Source organism: Homalodisca vitripennis, chromosome 2 (genome assembly GCF_021130785.1).
Source record: "Homalodisca vitripennis isolate AUS2020 chromosome 2, UT_GWSS_2.1, whole genome shotgun sequence".
In the NCBI taxonomy this organism is placed as follows: Eukaryota; Metazoa; Arthropoda; class Insecta; order Hemiptera; family Cicadellidae; genus Homalodisca; species Homalodisca vitripennis.
In genome coordinates, this window is record NC_060208.1 from 93,555,606 (window position 1) to 93,574,442 (window position 18,837).

The following is an 18,837-nucleotide window of genomic DNA, read 5'->3' on the forward strand; positions in this document are numbered from 1 at the left end:
TGTTATCGTTAATTGATCATAACATAAAGGTTTTGTTTATCATTTTATTTACTTCCTTTAACCTTATACAATATACAAGTAATTAAATTCAAAACTACTGTGAATTCAAAAGCTGAAGGATGTTTATTTGGGTATAGATTATTATAGATTTCTTTAAACTAGACGATGAAAATTGTTAACAGACCAATCATAAAGACTGGTATATTTTAAATTACTATAGCAAATAACTGTTTCTGATGTCCCCAAGTTTTATTGAATAAATCAACAAAGAGATTAACACCCGATTAAGTTACAAATACTAATAATATTATAAAATTAAATCTTACTTACCAGGACTCTTAAGCCTTTTTTTACTAAATTCTTAAGATTTTGCTCACAGGCAATATTTTCTGGTAGTAGAGTTTCCTCCAAGAACTGGTAACATTAGGATCAAGTATTTTATTAAGATTTTGACAAACATAATGCCCATCCACCTTTTAAAGTCTTCTTAAATTTGTTTGAAAAGATAGTTTAATTTATCTATTACTTTTGAGCCCATAAACAGGCTACGGCCTAGTAAAAGAAGATACCCAAAGTAAAAGATAAAAGTTTTTGATACCATCATTTTGTTTTCTTCTTCAATTTAAAGATTTTCAAAAACATATATCACAATAAAGCTTTCTACAATAGATTTTTCGACGTACATGCCATTATTAAACACAAAAATTAAGTCTGCCTGTCGTTTAATAATGGCCGTTTAATAATAATTATCGTTGCCTGCCGATAAATAATTCATCGTCTGTGTCTGAAATACGTGTAAAAATAATATATTATACGATCTTTTAAAAATTAACATAGAGTGAACCGAGAAAATAAGTACATATAGTGTTTTTCATACATTCTCAAATCGAATATAACCTTTAGCGTTTTTATTCTGAAGAATGGAAATAAGGATGAGGTAGATTAATATTTCATCATGTGTTAAAACTGTTGGTTAATTTACTCTAAGTCACTCTCTGTACAGATCCTGATGCAAACAACGATCTGTCACATGGCGAGTGAGCATGATAAAAATGTCTTCTCCGACTTTAGTCATTGTATACTTTCGATTTTCTGTTCATGCATATTAAGTTGTATACAATCATACTAATTTATATTTAAAGTTTAAATAAATTGAAAAGTTTGTCATAATCCTTAAATATTAAGAAATGGTAACACCTAAGTAGACTTGTAACAGGTCTCGCGTGCTAGGTGAAAACTACCATCCTGCTGTTGATGCCTCTCACTCTTTACGATTCACTAGGTTATGATATTATCTGGCTAGGAAAAATTATTTCTAGATATTTATTTAAAATACTTCACCATTCCAAACTTCTTAAGGTATGTTAAGAAACATTTTTCTTTATATGTCATGGTTTCTACAGACCTTCCTTTTAAAGGCAAGGTTCGAGGGGGGATATTAACCGTACTTTCTCCATGGATAAAATGAGTGGCACGACTTCATCTATGTTCCTACTCATCTATTCCTCCATGTTGGGTGAGGTGTGTCAGGGGGTAGGGAAAGTTGCGGTGTGGCTCATCAGACTAGACGGGTTCGTGCGTCAGCCAGAGGTGCACATGTCTGTTGCCCAACTCGTATTAATGTGTTTTTCGCAAAAGGGTGCAAAACCTGCACAAATAACTGCACAGTTCGCTGAAAAAGTGTTTAAAAACCCAATTTTAAGACTGGCAAAACATTTTAGAATATATGAGACAGAGGAAAACATGAGAACGCACGCTGACCTCAGAGATAAGATCCGTCTTTCTGCAGAAAAATTTCTGGCTGCGATTCTTTAGTGCTGCAGAGGAGTACTGCGCGTTTATATTCTCCATGAACGGTGTTTAATCATTCTGCGTAACACTGTCAACCACTTGATGTTACGATAGTGATATATCAGCATAAACGATCAGATTTCCTAATAAATGTGTAATTCTGCTGCGTAACAACACTTGATCACACAAAGCTGCATTGCCTCAAAAAACATTGAATAAAATACATTGGCACGATTTAATATGTACTTTACAGTTCCAAGCTTGTAGTCAAGCTTTTACATGTTTGCGTTTACTTAAAAAAGAATTGGTAATTTTTACAACCCTTCATCACTTTGACTCTGAACCTTGTCATCACGGAGTGGAAAGGTTCGTGAGCAAATATTTACAGATGTGACCAGTCCAATTCTTTGATGACGGCAGTAACACTTTCGATTTGGTGGCAAAAGTTTTAAAATAATAAAGGAATTTCTTATGTAGAAAATAAGATGTGTATTTGCTCTGTCAATAAAATATTTTTAAGTGAAAGTTAAATTAATATTTGGTTCACTCTCATAAAGATATGAATGACGTAGATTAGAGATTCGGCTTTCCGTCGAACTCAACAAGCTAGTCCAGTGATAGTGGGAAGTATTATCTTTGTTTTTGTACTATGTGACATCTTGTTGGAGTTCAAGTTTTGATCCAAAAGACTAATAGAAAAATGAACACTAACGCACGGCCAAGTTCCATAGAGAGCCATCAATACCATTAAAATCAACTATGGAGAAATTAAGCTTCATTCTAAACACCAAATGTGTATATCAGACAGTTTTATAAATGTCTTGCTGACATACAGACAGCCACAGATAAAACTGTTTCAGCCCCTCAAAGCGATAGGCATCGCTAAAGCTCAGCCGAAGATTTGGCTGAGCGTTACTAATTATTTAGTTAGGGTAAACTATACAGTAGTTGGTACCTTTAGCTGCTGATTAATTTAAATTTTATTGGTTTATCACATTTTCTTTTAACTGTACTACCAATTAAATCATTAAAATAGACTATTGTGATCATCAAAATAACAACAACTTTCAAAATTTAAAAAAGATTGAATTTTAATGAATTTTATAAAAAATAAAAACAATTTTACAGTTATTGGCACCCATTTCATAGTACTTGTCATAGGAAAGCATAGTTATTGGCACCCTATGCCAATGACTAAAAAGTAAAATATTTTAAGATGAATACATTAATTGAAACCTCTTATACATATGTTTAACGGATAATAGAGTTTGTATTATACTTAATAGTTCATCAATTAACTCATCATATCAACATATTTGAATGTTTTCACTGAATTTAACTAAAAACACAATAATTTAGGCCTTAATAATTGTTGTACTATCCAATTGTTTACTGGTAGGGTTAATGTATTTGCTTAGACATTTTATAATAGGTCATAGGACTTAAGATCAACACTATTAATAATATCGTTATTAAGTTCAACACAAGTTGCACAGCCATACACAGGGTCCAACTCATCAAATTCAAAATCACTTGGCAAACATTCTTTATAATAAATCTTATCACACAGATCACATTCAAAATATGTGTCTTTAATGTTCGAACCGCATGTGTAGCATAACCCACCAATCTTTACTTTATTCCCTAAGTTTTTCATTAAAACATTTGGTTTGTTAACACTCTTTAGCAAGTCCAGTTTCTGTCCATTTTCTTCTTTCATAACATTATTAGCAACTGTCTTATATTCCTTCTTAGGTGGCTTTGCTATGTTTTTTGAAGTTCAACATTTCTTTATCTTTGTCATTTTTTGTGTCTGCCTCTTCTGGTTTTCTTTTTTAATTTAATTTCTTTGCAGGTTTTTTTTCCTTTCTGACTTCTTTCTCTCCTCTTTAGCCTTCTTTTCCCTTTTTTCCTCAAAGATGGATTTCCATTTATTTGATGTAATGACAAAGGGAACTCTCTCCGTCTCCCTTTTTCCTTTCCTTTTTGACGTTTCCGGCCACAATAGTATTTCTGCTATTGTGGATTGCGATGACTGTGGATTTTCCAAGAGCGGTTTTGTTAGGTTGTGTAGGTGTTGAGTACCACTGTTGGTTTTCCATTGACAGAATTAACAATAGCAGATTGCAACCGTTGGTAGGGATAGATAAGTATAGGTGGAACAACTTTACCAGACGCTGAAAATGTAAAAATAGCAGTAACGGCAGACTTCGCCTTTCCTTTGTCTATTTCGTATACATTTTTTGAACTAAGTGGAGCTAGAACCTTTGAATTTTTCGGGTACATTTGAAAAATAGTTTCGTCTCCATTGAATATTCTGTCCGGGTTTTTTAAAATGTCCAAAACATTTTCTTCGCTGAGAACACTCTCAATATTGCTGAACCAAGTCTTATTGTCCTTTTCACTTACACAAGAACTAGCTGCCGTGACTGCTTCTGCGGTGCGTTGTGTAATTTTAGGGTGGCGACGAAGGAAGGCCTGATACCAACCAATACCATGTAGGCTTTCTTTAAACGGGTTTGGTCTACTGTTCTGCGTCAAAAATTCCTGCACACTAAGCTGAATATCTTCTTTTCTTCTCGGAAATCCTTTTTTACTGCAATCGATATTTTTCAAGCAGATCTTCCTCTTCTTTGGTTAATAGTGGCGGGGGCCCTCGCTCAGCCCTAGTAAACTTTGAGCTTAATCGGAACTGGATTGTCGTACTAGGAATTCCATATTTCTTTGAAGCCGCTTTTTTCGATAGCAATCCATTTTTTATATCATTCAATGCTGCTTGAAGAGCCTCAGGCTTATACCGCTCTTCTGGCATCCTTGGCAGATTTAAAATCTGGAAAAAAACATCGAGATATTAGGCGTATTGTAAAGGGATAGGCTATGTTGCTTGGAGATGTATACTTGAATTAAAAATAAAACAAACCTGGAAAATACATGAAATCATATGGTTTCTGTATGAACCATACAGCAATCATATGATTTAATTTATTTTTCAGGGTTGTTTTAATTTTAATTCAGCAAAACATAAGTGTTTTTTTTTAACTTTAAAAGAAAAGTGTAATTAACTAATATGATTCTTCTGAGGGCTCAGTAATTGGCATGCCAATAGCTATATCTTGACTCAGTGCCAAGTACTGTGTTGTTACAGTTATTGGCATGCCAAGTCATAACAATAACACCATGCCAACTACTGTAAAATGATTGGTTATTAATGAACTATTTAGAATTTGATTGGTTATTTAACATTCAAATAATATCTTTGGTAACACTAACATAAAAAATGCATTAAGTTTTAAATCTGTTAAAATTTGCAGTAGTTGGCACCCAGTGCCAACAACTAAAAGAGCACATTTTACATTTTACTGTAGTTGGCACCCCCATAGTTCTTTTAATTTGAAATTATGTACATTGAAAACACCCTGACTAGATCTACATTACCTCAACATAGAAGGGTAACTTAAATAATTAACAACAATTGTGTGGTACTAAGACAAATTTTGTATAGCAACATTCTTAACGATTTATTAAGAAATAAGCAGATTTGTACATACCTTTTAATATTGTAGAGCAACTCACATAACCTTGTAATCTTGAAGCTGAGACCACTAAAACCACATGGCAAACTCTACTGGTATTACAGTAACCTAGCAGAGGAACCAGTTTGGCCAACCTAAATGTTATAAAACTGAAAATTCCTACGGGGTGACAACTACTATAGCAGTGCCAATAATTGTCTGGTTTACCCTATTTAGATTATATAGGTAAGTTTTACAGAACGAGAAAATAATACAATTAATAAATGCGTAAACAAACTCAATACTCCCATAAGAGATTGAAACATGTGACATAAATGTAGCTTAAATAAACAAACATATACATCCATTTATAGTGATTTGGTGCGCAATATATGTCAAGAAATATCTCATATATAGACTTGAAATTGTGCATCAAACTTCAATGCAACAATAATGTGCTCTATTATTTGTTGCTTTCATGTGAACTTCTTTTTTATAAGGATTGTCTTTCTGTCTATCTATCCGCAGGACATACCGAGAATGAAATGGCCTCATATTGCATGCAATCTCAACCAAGCCTATTAAGACATGTGGTTTAACACTTCTATAAACAGAGCTTGACTTGATGCCTTATATTTTGGTGTGCGTAACTTCTAGTAACATACATATTTAGGAAATAAGCTTAAATCAAATTTTTTTTTACCAAATAAGAGCACTCGACATGTGTTTAGAAGTATTATAATTCTAATAAATAAAATGTCATATTTCTGGTATGTACTTTTATTATTTTTAGCTCTTAATAATGAGGTATGATCATAAACATTGCGTTATCGATTCAAAAGCCTCATTTAAAATACAACGAAGGTTAAATATGATTTATATTATGAAATTTTCCAAAACGCTTCAGAGTTTCTTGGGAGAGCGAAGTCTAAATTCCCATGTGACATGAGCTTAGTCAGGATGATAAATTAACTGCGAAAACATTTCCTTGATTACCTTCTGCTCATCTGTAAACCACAAGAACACTCTGCTGTTGATTATGTAATTTGTTTTTTTATTTGCATAGCAATAGTTGAATCGCAATATCCTAAATCACCTCAATGTTTTCTAACACACGTATACTCTTATTTATTAGAAACGTGGTTATAAAATAATTTCAATGATACGCCAAAAATATACAGAAATATATCAATAACTAATGCAAATAAAATATGAACATGCCATTACAATATTTTCATTTCAACAACATAAATTAACTGCCAATAATGTAAATGTGTTCAAATTTTAATATGGCATCCAAAAATAAAAGCAGTAACTTTTACTGTAATGTAAAGGATATTAAAAAAAACTCGTTCCTTACTATTCAATACGTTATATTTGTTAAAATTCCTCATACATTTTATTTGTTACACCTACTGAAACTCAATAACGTCTCATTCGTAACTTTTGGTGACATTGCATCTTTAAATTTTACTATTATATGGACATAATATGTTCCAGTCGCAACTTTTCCATATAGAACATACTTAGAACACAACTGAAGATTTTTTACAGTATTGAAATACTGTTCAAACAAAACTGTAATCACAGCATTTATAAAAGAAATCTAATAATCAAAAGCAATAAATACAGTATTGGTTTACAATGACGGTGTATAAAATGAACATACTCACTGGATGAACAAGTACCTGAAGCAATTTTCGTGCATAATCCCAACGTTATTACTATCCTTAGTGTTCAGCCACCTGAGTCTTTCTCTCCTTTCATTATCCTTCCTCTCCTTCATAACATCTTGTATCCTCGGTCCATTATCAAAACTATATGATGAGAACGAATTTCTAAGGCTGTTTTTTTGTAACTGAAATTCTTCCAGATAGTTGTCTTTGAGTTCAATATCTACTTTAATTTGTAGAATTTTTAGTCATTTTTGTATGAACTGATTTAAAGTAACTTCCTTATACATATAATACCATAATTATTTATCTTACTTGTATCGTATCATTTAAAATGAGGCAAACCTTTCATTACCAAACCATAGAGGAATTCCCAAGTCACGTAGTTCTCGCATTGTCATCAATAAACGACAATAATATCTGTCAGTGCTCATACATTGTGCTATACTTCAACGATTTTGACAGTTGAATTATAAAAATAGTACCATTTTCGAACCTAAGAGTTATGATTTGAGCTGCAGTCGACTTTCTAAACAAACAAAAAATCAGTTTCTGTGAGATTATAGTCACTTGAATACGTAACATTTATCTATTTACATTTTATGTAACTCCAAGGTATCTGGATCACACCATGTAAAACCTTCCCCCCCATTTTCAGCTACAATTTTTGAAACAAAGAGACATATTATATGATTTAAATTTTACAAATTCGTTCACAACTCATGTTTGAAATTTCTAATTGAAAAATTAATTAAATTCTTACGATGTAATTAACATAAGATATTAAGTATTATTAGATGTTACGTATGTGAAATGGAATCGTGCGACACAATATAGACACCAGCTAAAGTCGCGTATACAGCGACATATGTGGTCGATTTATTTGACAATGATCACTGGTTGGTAGTTTTGGAAGCAGTATCATATCAGATAGATTTTCTATGTTCAAATTCAATCTAAACTTTTTTTAATATTGGTGTTAGTTTTATGTTAACAAACTCACGAATCATAAGTACTAATTTATGTTATTCTTTAATAATCTGTAATAATATGCACATTCGATTAAATTCAATTGAATTTCTCAAAACATTGAATAAGTGAAAATTTGCCTTTTTATTCTTAAAAACTACATTTAAACCTAGTGAGACGAATATTTTATGAATAAATTCTTTATTATGTAATTCTGAATCCAAATGAAGTACTTCTTATTGTGAAATCAAGTGTACAATTAACTCATAACAAATTTGAACCAACAAAGCTTAAGAATTAACTGTCGCATAAAATATATTATATTTTTAGTTTTATAAAAAGATTTATGAATTGAGGTGCCCAGATTTTCAGGTTGGACTAGATGATACGAGTATACTATCTTACAGTGTGTTTCTAAGCCTGGTTAAACCTAGGTAGAGAGAATAAGCATAGTAAGTTCTTCATTACAGCAATGTCTCATCTTCTGTTAGTTTACCTACATTGGGTACCCATGTATGTTCAACTCAAAGGTAAAAATTTTCCAGCTTATATGTATAAGGATAAAGAAGTAACCTAATTATCTCATCAATTTTTAAATACTTTTTTGTTCATATATTTTTAAACCAAAAGTTTTATATTACTAAATGAGTTTTACTTTCAGTCAAAATAACCCAAAATTTTACATACTTACTTGATTTAACGTGTTCAATATTGAAATTTTAAATATTTATAATACAGGAATCTTAACGTACATTTTATAAGTATCAAATTCTCTAGCCTGGGAAAATATTATAAATAGTATTAAGAGTACTTAAAACTTAATCTAAGGTGTACATCAATATTAACTCTCATTTTTTAAACCAGAAGTATATATTTTACATTGAATTAATTAAAAGCGAGTAACTAAAAAATTGTTAAAACTAAGTTTGATGGTTTTGAAAAGTCGTAATTTTTAGACTGTCGCTAATGAGATTTGGATCTAGGAAATCGTGCTGATAGGCCAGGCACTTCTGGATGTATATGTAGTAAAAAGTTAATTTAAACGAATTTATTATAAAATTAGAGATTATTACACTCTCTCTATTATTTCTTTATATGAGCATATGGGTAAAGAAAACTTTCACGTGAATTGCACGAGTTTCTGTTTCCGATTTTACAAATATTTTTACTTCTATAACAGTTGTAGGTTACTAGCCCTAATGTAAAATCCTCTATAATCTCATGAAGGAACTTGAATTCTATAGGTCTACAATGAGTGGCATTATCAGCAGTTCGGAGAAGCAACAATAGTCTATGATTCAGGTCTAAGATCATGTGACCAACAGCGGATTGTCGTGTTGAGCTAATCAGGCTAATGTACTGATTCGTTTACGCACATCTGCCTGCCTTCCGTGTACGTTTCGCCGAATAGAACAATGCAAGTGCTACTCCTCGTAGTGTGTGTTATACTAGCTGCTACGTATAGTCGGATATGAGGAAAAGTCTTGTGACCACTTTTGTGTTTACCACTCATTAAGAATTTAAAATTCCATAAGAATTTTCAAGATCTGAGATATTACTGTGTAAATTCCCTCTCTTCTAATTCAACCCACGAATCAGAGAGTAGCGTTTGTGATGGGGTGTGGCTGTGTTTATTTTATCACAGTTCTTAATTTTCATCCCATTCGTTCACATTAATGTATTATATTTATTCAGTTTCTTAAGTATTATTGCTTTTACATGAACATAGTTTGATTATAATTAGGGTGTCGCATTTGAGACAGGACCGCTAATAAATCTTTACCTCTGTATGTAAACAGATTTTAATTTGGAGATATTAAATTATGTTCAAATTGAAATAAAAGTTTAAATATGGTGGTTTCTCATAGTCATACACAGTAACCTTTGAATCAGTATTACAATTCAAATTAAAGACATAAAAATAAACAACTCGCCTTCTGCACCACAATGGGTTGTTCTCTAAATTCTCGGATACGGTGAAGTGAGTGATACCAAAGATGAGGTCTGTCAGGATAGACTACATTGTATTTTACCTTTCTAAATTTAATAAATATTTTACTTTGAAGGCGACTTGCAAGGATAAAGTGTTTCGGAGGGTTAAAAAGTTAGCTACTATAATTTCACAATTCGTCATCTCAGTCAGTTCTCAGATATTCATAAGTAGAATTTATATTATATTCTAATATATCTAGGGTTGGTGAATAACTATTGCAATTATACTTTGTTTCGGTTCGCTATTGGAGAGATACCTATATTAAGCAATACTTTAGTATACTATTAATTTCACAAAAAATACTTTGACGATGGGTACCCCCCTCCCATCGTCGGGGCCACGAAAGGAGGGATGGAGTGCAGAAAACTAGTGGACAGCAGCGGCAGTGTGGCGCGAGGTGCGAATGTAGAAGACAGCGAGAGCCACACCAGGGGTCCTATGTGAGTCGCCTTCCCCGGTCGGGTCATTAGGTCGGGCTCGCGCTTTCTGTACGTCACAAATTTGTCGGTTAGGGTTTCTATTCTCGATTCTTGTAATCTGACAAATACTGCCACTGGAACCGACACACCACACTGCCGGATCTGACACTCTTCTTGACCTTATGGTTGTTTCAGAACCACAGCATATCGTCCTTCATGGGCAACTTCCAGTCCCCTGGCCATATCAAAGCATGACCTAATCTATTGTGTTTATTTTGTAAATATACCTAAGGCTCAAGTTAGATTCATAAAATACAGAGACTTTAAAAATATGGATGAGGCTGCGTTTATGTGAGATATTTTGATGATTTCATGGCAAAACCTTGAAAACCTTGAATCTGTAGATGATTATGGTGGATGATTTTAATAAAACCATCATGGGTGTTTATGACAAACATGCACCTATAGTGACAAAGCGTATTAGTAAAAGGCGTCCAGTGCCCTGGATGACAAACGAAATTCTCAGTCTGATGGCACGTCGCGACAGTCTGTACAGGAGAGCGAGGCGCTCCCAAGATCTTATACCTATGGACCAGTACCGTGAACTTAGGAAATAGGGTTAAGCAGCTTCTAACGCAATTCCAGACTGAGATACACGCGAAGTCTTTTTGAGAACAGAAAACAGTCGTCAAGCGACTTATGGCGAAAAGTTAAAAGCCTTGGGGTGGGAAAAGCAACATGAATCACATCAGGTCCATATCCCATTGAATGAATTAAATACCTTTTTCACTTCTTGTAGTCCAACTATCAACCAAGGTCAAGTGAATGACTACTTAACCTATCTTCAAAACTTACCTGATCACAGGCGAAATTATCCTGAGTTTACTTTTAAGCCAGTGATACAGGGTGACGTGTTGAGGGCTATACGCCGTATCCGCAGCAATGCTGTTGGGTGTGACGGTATTCCAATACGCCTCATTAAAAATATCCTCTTTGCTGTCCTCCCTATTATTACTTTAATCTTCAACACGTCATTATGAAGCTGTGTGTTTTTCCCTTTTCAATGGAAGTCTGCCCTTGTCCCTCCCCCTCAACAAGATCTCAGCTCCAGTGTCATGCTCGGATTACAGGCCGATAAGTATTCTACCTGCACTATCTAAAGGCCTTGAGAGAATAGTGCACTGTCAAATTACTGAATATCTGACTAACTATAACATATTAAGTGACTACCAATCTGGTTTTTCGGCACAAACCACAAGTACTGAAACTGCACTGCTAAAGGTAACTGATGACATACGACTTGCCATGGACCATAGACAGGGCACAATTTCTTACTCTCTTTGATTTTTCTAAAGCTTTCGACAGCGTAAACCACAAGTTACTGTTAGCTAAATTAAGGGTAGTAGGGTTTTCTGATCATGTTCTTAATTGGCTGAGAATCATACCTGTCAGAAAGAAGGCAGTGTGTCAAGGTTGCTGACGTGACTTCGGACTGGGGTGTGATTACTTGTGGGGTTGCCTCAGGGTTCTATCCTGGGTCCCCTACTCTTTGTTACTGTATGTAAATGACATTCACAGAGTTCTCAAATACTGCAGGTATCACATGTACGCTGATGACCTACAAATCTACTTGCACTTTGACGTTAACTCCATTAACGACTGCATCAACAGGATGAATGACGACATTAAAAATATTGTTTTTATGGTGTGGAAACCATGGGCTTACACTAAACCATGCAAAAACCAAACCAATACTTATATGCCACACACGTTTACGGAACTTTCTGGACCCGAACACTATTGAATCCTTAATTATTGACGGAACTACTCTACCATACTACGAAACAGTGAAAAATCTTGGTTTGACATTTAACTCGAATTTGACTTGGACGGAAGCGGTGAGGGATATATGTAAAAAGTCTTCGCATCTGTCCACTCACTGAAACGCTTACAAAGATTTCTACCTGAACGGATCAAACTACTGTTGACAAAAATCACTAGTACTTCCACACTTCAATTACTACTGCAACTCTGTGATGAATGACATGACGGTAGCACTTAGTGAGAAGCTGCAAAGGACTGAAAACTACTGTTTACGTTACGTTTATGATGTGAGACGAGACCAACACATTACACCGTACTATATTCAGGGAAATATTTTGAAATTAAAAGAACAACGATCAATCAAAATACTAAATTTAGTTCATTCAATTTTTTACAATCTGGATTTCCAAAATATTTTTTCAAACTATTTCCAATTTATATCTCATGATAGTGTAAGAAGCACTCGCTCTGGTTCTCGTACCTTAAGAATGCCCCAACACAGGACTGTAGTATTTGATAGATCTTTTCAAGTGATGGGTTGTCGTCTGTGGAACTCCCTCCCCCAAGAAATCACTTCCATTGAGGAGATCGGCGGTTTGTGGCGGCACTGAAACGTTTGTACCATGAACGGTTGGTCGGGGCGGGTCCGTCCTAGGGGTCTGTGGGTGTGGTGCTGGCATTGTGTGTGAGGAGTGTGAGTGAGACAAACTGCTTATATATTATTTATATCAAAAATATTCTTATTATATATTTATAAATTATTGTTATTAGGTATTAATTATAGTTTTTTGGTTAATTATTAAAGATGGAAGTTGTAGTATTATTTTGTGTCATGAATTGTATACTTTATATTTTTATTTATTTTTATTTAGAAGTATCATATTTATAATTTTTTTTAGTGTTTAGATTAATGTTTGATTTAATGTATTTAGTAAGGTATATTAGTGTCAATATTAATTTGGTTAATATTTGTTCATATTTGTCATGTTGTTTATTGTTCTGCTTATTTGATCAGACAGGTTAAGTGTAAGAAAGGGCCATGAGGCCCTAACTTTGCCTGTTTAAATAAACAAATTTTCATTTCATTTCATTTCATCTGCGAGTTAGATAGGAGTGTGGTCGCGTCTGGAGCCAGTGAGTGGCTATATTTGTATTAAACATCGGTTATACAGCAGTTGAAGTGTTTGTTCCTTCCACAACACCCCTCCCCCATTCGACATCACCCGCCGTGTTGAGGTGGACCTCAGCACACCAGCCAAGTGAGTCAAACTTTCACCCCCCCCCCCCCGTGGCGGTCTACGTCACAATACCTCAGAAGAGAATTTCAATTACCCGGCTCCACCTATAACACCATTCACTACTTGATGTCAGTAATTCTCATTAAAACAATATTTTTCCGACAACATTATTTGACCACTATAGGGATTACAAGGACTCGACTTCCCGACTAAGCTCTCTCGCGTACGTCATGGTACAGGACATAGGGAATACACCGGAGTTCTAGCACCACTACTACACCGGTTACGAAGCCGAACAACTAATACAGCTCTACATACAAATTATACTGAAAACTGTCGTGGTCTAAATATACATAGAATTATCACAGATGTTGTACATTTTAAACCTTGATTTCCAGCCATGCATTTTCTAATTATATAAAAACTGAAAGAATAGATTCACTGTTTGCCTTAAAACAGACTTTTGGCTCCACGAGACAGAAAAGACAGTCCCTTAATTTTATTTTTAAGTTTTACAGAATTGATTTCCGGTATGTATGTGGTAGGAGAAAGTTTATCTAAACTACACTTAGGAATTAATTTACTGTGTACACAATAGTTCAACTTGTAACAATATATAATTGTTAGTAAAATTCATACGATAAAAAATTGATCGCCGTAGGAAATTATGTTTCTAATGTTTACTAATCGAGACGAACATCCTCCGGAAGTATGCTGAGATCTTCCATCCGCTCAGATACCGCTGCTAAACAACAGTAAATGATAACACATCACTTTCAACAATTTTCCAATCAAACATGCTGATACCAAAATATATTGGTACTCACCAATCACCTAAAAAGTATTCGAAATAATTAATTACTCTGTAATTTCAGTTCTAATTGTAAATAAATAACTTAACGTAGAACATTTATTGATTGAGAAAATAACCATAAGTTTTTTGTTAGAGTTTTTATAATAACAAAAACATGGACACTACAATGGTTACGTTCTAAATACTTCGTTTTTTGATTTTTGCCCTTTGTAACAAGTGTTTTAATTATTAATTATGATCGACCATGAAAATTATTGTGGAAAGACTTAACAAAGGTCACATTGGCCTCAATAAAACAAACGCAAAGTGTGTTCTGGGATTATACGGTTTACAGAGCTTAGTGCAACGGTTACCTAGAGAGTTATGAGTGCTTCCGTAGAGAATACAACGTGGAAAATACAGTGTGTTTTTATCGTTAAAATATATTGTGCAATTCAATAGTGCGTTTTTAAAGTTAAGAGAATTAGTTATTAGTTTCAGTAACAAATAATTAAATATGTATACATAACTGGCATTAGTTACCAATAGATGTTTCTTTTATGATACAAACCATTGTTACAAAAATGCATGAATTATTTTCCAAATTTTTAATTACAGAACTATAACGAGCTTGTTTAAATAATCCAAAAAGATACATGATAAGTATTTGTAATGACTTCAGTAATCAAGTGATATCAGAGTCATTAAACTCTCCCAGTTATTACCCGATATTTCGCGTTTGTGTAGATTAAGTGATCTTAGACGCGTTCACTACTGAGATACTGAAGCGTCTCTGATATTCAGTAATCAGCTGAAGACTGGTTCACTAAACCCGGACAGTTATTACCCAATATACCACGTTTGTTTAGACGATAGATACAGTTCATCTACCACATGGCAGGCGCTAACGTACTCACCGAAAACTGAAGAAGTCCACGTGGGAGGGAGAGATGTAAAAAGAGAAAAGACAAGAGGTTAACTAAAAATGTCCAGTAAAGTAGTATAGGTGTGGGATCTCATTTATAATTGAAACAAAATAAGATCCAATGGTAAAAGCATGTCACAGTAATTAGAAGTAATGTCAAACTCAGCTCGGGTAATCCCATAGTCGTTATCTATGTATACATAAAATATTTGAACACTTGTGGTAGAAATTAGACTATACCTCAGAGTATAACACAGTTAAATTAGTAGTTTATTTTAAGCTTCAACAAACCAATTAACAATCACTTTTTTAATTTACAACAGATATAATTACGTATAAAACGAACAGAAGCTTGCATTTTTATGATAAATATTTATAAAATTGTATTAATATATACATTATATTAAAATGTTAGTATTTGAACTAACACACAAAGGAAACTAACACTTTTTATATTATACTAGAAAAATAATATTTATACATAAATAAAGTCTAAAAATTAATACACTTATGTTTATCTACTTTTATTAATTTTTGAATAGGCACGAAACATAATAGATGGTTGGATTATGGTTAATACGTAGATATTATGAAATCTTTTTTTTCTGTTAGTAACAACCTATACAAGAATCAGACCAGAGAATTGTTACAAAACCAAATATATGCATCAAAAGGACTGTTTTACTGTATAATGTTTTATTTTCCTAATATCTATCCTTAGAGCCGGAAGGAGCTAGAAATGTCGTGCCTAACAGGACTATAGTGTCCACAACGACATAGATGAGAGCATAGTCTAAAGAAAACAGGCACCAGAGACTATCTGCATACTTATCGCTATGGCTGATAGCGATTCTGTCAAGAATCTGTGTTCTCGTGACATCTCTTGTCGAGAACAGTTCTCGTGAAGCTTCCGTTACCAAATTTCGTTCCTTATATTTGGTCCACTCATATATCAAGACTGGTGTAGCTATAGGTATAACCCAGCAAATGTTTAGTAGTAGATTACTGGAATACAAGTACCGTGTGTTATTTTTATATGTCATGTTGAATAGAGAAACTAAATTCAGTTGTAAATCACAAACAACTAAACTTACAACAAATATTACAATCAGAAAGTAGACTTGGTTGATGAAGACGCAAAACCTTTTTAACTCTGAGGAAATCCTCGCCAGTTTACGACAGCGATGTAGTCTACAGTACCAGGAGCTGCAACGGTGAGATGACAGAGTCCTTCCTTGTCCTGTGGACGGGAGCCAGGAGACTGTGGAAGTGTCACCTTCAACAACTGGCAACACTGAGGTCAAGTCATTCAGCGAGATCTTGAGAAACAAGTTATTCATCAATATAATAGTATCTTCTAGTATTTCCATGAAGATTGAGTTTAAATTAAACATCATTGTGGAGTAGAAAATCATTCTTTGCACTTGTGAAAGAAGAAACGTAATGAAAAGGAGTAAACTATCTGAATGCTCCCGTTCAAAAAGAAGCACTGCGAACTTTTTCAGTTCATTACATCCAATAATAAAATTGAAAATGATAATAATAGCTACTGAAGTTTTCAACACGCTTCTACCCCTCTTTTTGATCTCAAACGAGTTAATCTCTACATCAAGAACATTTGCCATCATAAGACATTTTTTCCGTATTTGGTATTTAAGGCTCATCACCAGTGATAAGAATGCCAGAATCAAGTACTCCAGTACAACTAGCAGGTTTATATATTGAGCGGGTTTGACTGGATAATTCCAATCTTCACAGATTAACAGAAGGTACACAATAAATACAAAACCATTTATTATTGCTAAGTACGACAGAGCACATAAGATAAGTTGACATTTTGAAAGTTTATCGTTTCCATTAAGAGCGACTGGTATTCCAGCTAATGAATACAAGGTCGGTTCTGTTTGTAAGTGATATATCTGGTTCAACTTAAAAAGAAACATGACTGGAAGACAAAAATCAACTGTTTATACCGCAATTGCACCGTTTCTCAGATCAAGTTACAATGAATGACCTGCATTAAAAGTCACCATGGAGCTATTGATTTCGGCAAATGAACAAGTTTCAAACATCTATGAATAAGCAATAAGTCACATTTCATACATTTCGTGTGGTAAGAATACAATTGTTCATGGTTTCTTCTATTATAATACAAGATCAATAAAGTCCATTTTGATTTATCTAATGTGATACGTTTATTATATTACCCATTTATAAACAAATGCAAGATTATAAGTGATAAAACGTGTACTCTCTGTACAGTATCACCCTCAATGCTTTAATTACTTTAACATATATATACTTTAACATACATACATACATAACATAACATACATACAAACTTCAACCTGGTTTCTTGTAATCATCAATATCACTTACACCCAACTTGGTAGTTGAAATTGCATCAATTAAGAGTTCTCGATGACCTTATTCGAAAGTCGCAAGTTACTTTTCTGTAAACAAGACATTTTGGGACGCAAATATGTAAGAAATTTAATCTACTGTACACGGGAATTTTTGTAAACATATGTAACGCTCCCAATAACAAGATTGAAGATAGTAAAGTGAGAAGGTAAATCTAAACGGTCACTCTACATATTTGCTTTTAAGGTAAGTTGAAAGGGAAAGTATGTGATGCACATTTGAAAAAGACGTTTCAGAGAGCCAGTAAATCTTATTTGATAATTAATGTTGGTAACAGGGAAATTTCACTAATTTCACTATGTTTGTAATCAAAAAACATGTGTTCGAACAGTTTGTTGATTACAGCTGCCGTAACAAATGTTGCATTTCCGTACAAGAATAATTGAACTGTTATACTGTTTCATTAACCAATTTATACACAGTGGTAAAACAATGTTTAAAATGAGGGTATTTTTTCTTATATAAAACATTAAATATCCTCCAATAAATGATGGAAACATCTCAAAATACACAAACATATTAGGTTATTCCCATTAACATCAAATCATTTGTTGTGTGTGTATTGTAATCTACACTATTAACATTATAATTAATACTCTATTTTGCATAATTTTCAGTTTTAAAATGTAGGACTAAAACTTGAGAGCAATTAATTTTAAAACAATGATAGCTTTAAACCTTAGACGGTAGACTTTATTAAGGCAGTGATCTATATAAACGGTCGTCTATTATTTAAAAATTTAAATTACACCTGCCCATGTATCACGTAACAGGGTTGGCTAAGTTTTGGGCTTGTCTTTGACAGCATCATGGACAGACAAGGATCATCCAATGGCGGGATATGTCTCTTGTCCGTATAAATATAAAGTTTCATCCAAACTTCAAGGCCACAGGTTATTCTTTCTCGATACATTTCCCATCAGCATTAGACTTATTTAATGCTCACCCAAATCCCAAACACTTTTAATGAACTCGATTTTGCTTATATAGAAAATGCCATCCAATTTAATATGTCCTTTAATGCAATTACATATATTCCCTCTTCTAATACTCATCCTAATCCCACAGACTTATATACGCCATCACTGATCTTATTCAAGCCTGTGTAGAAGTATTCATTAAACATTTGAAGTCGACAGCTCAATCTGTTCTAGTTATCTGCTGTAGAAAGATAGTATTTATTTATACTCAACAACATTCCATTGACGGCTATGGACCACAATAAAATTCAATCTCGCCTATGTATAAATGAAGCTCGAAACAAAATGTCACATCT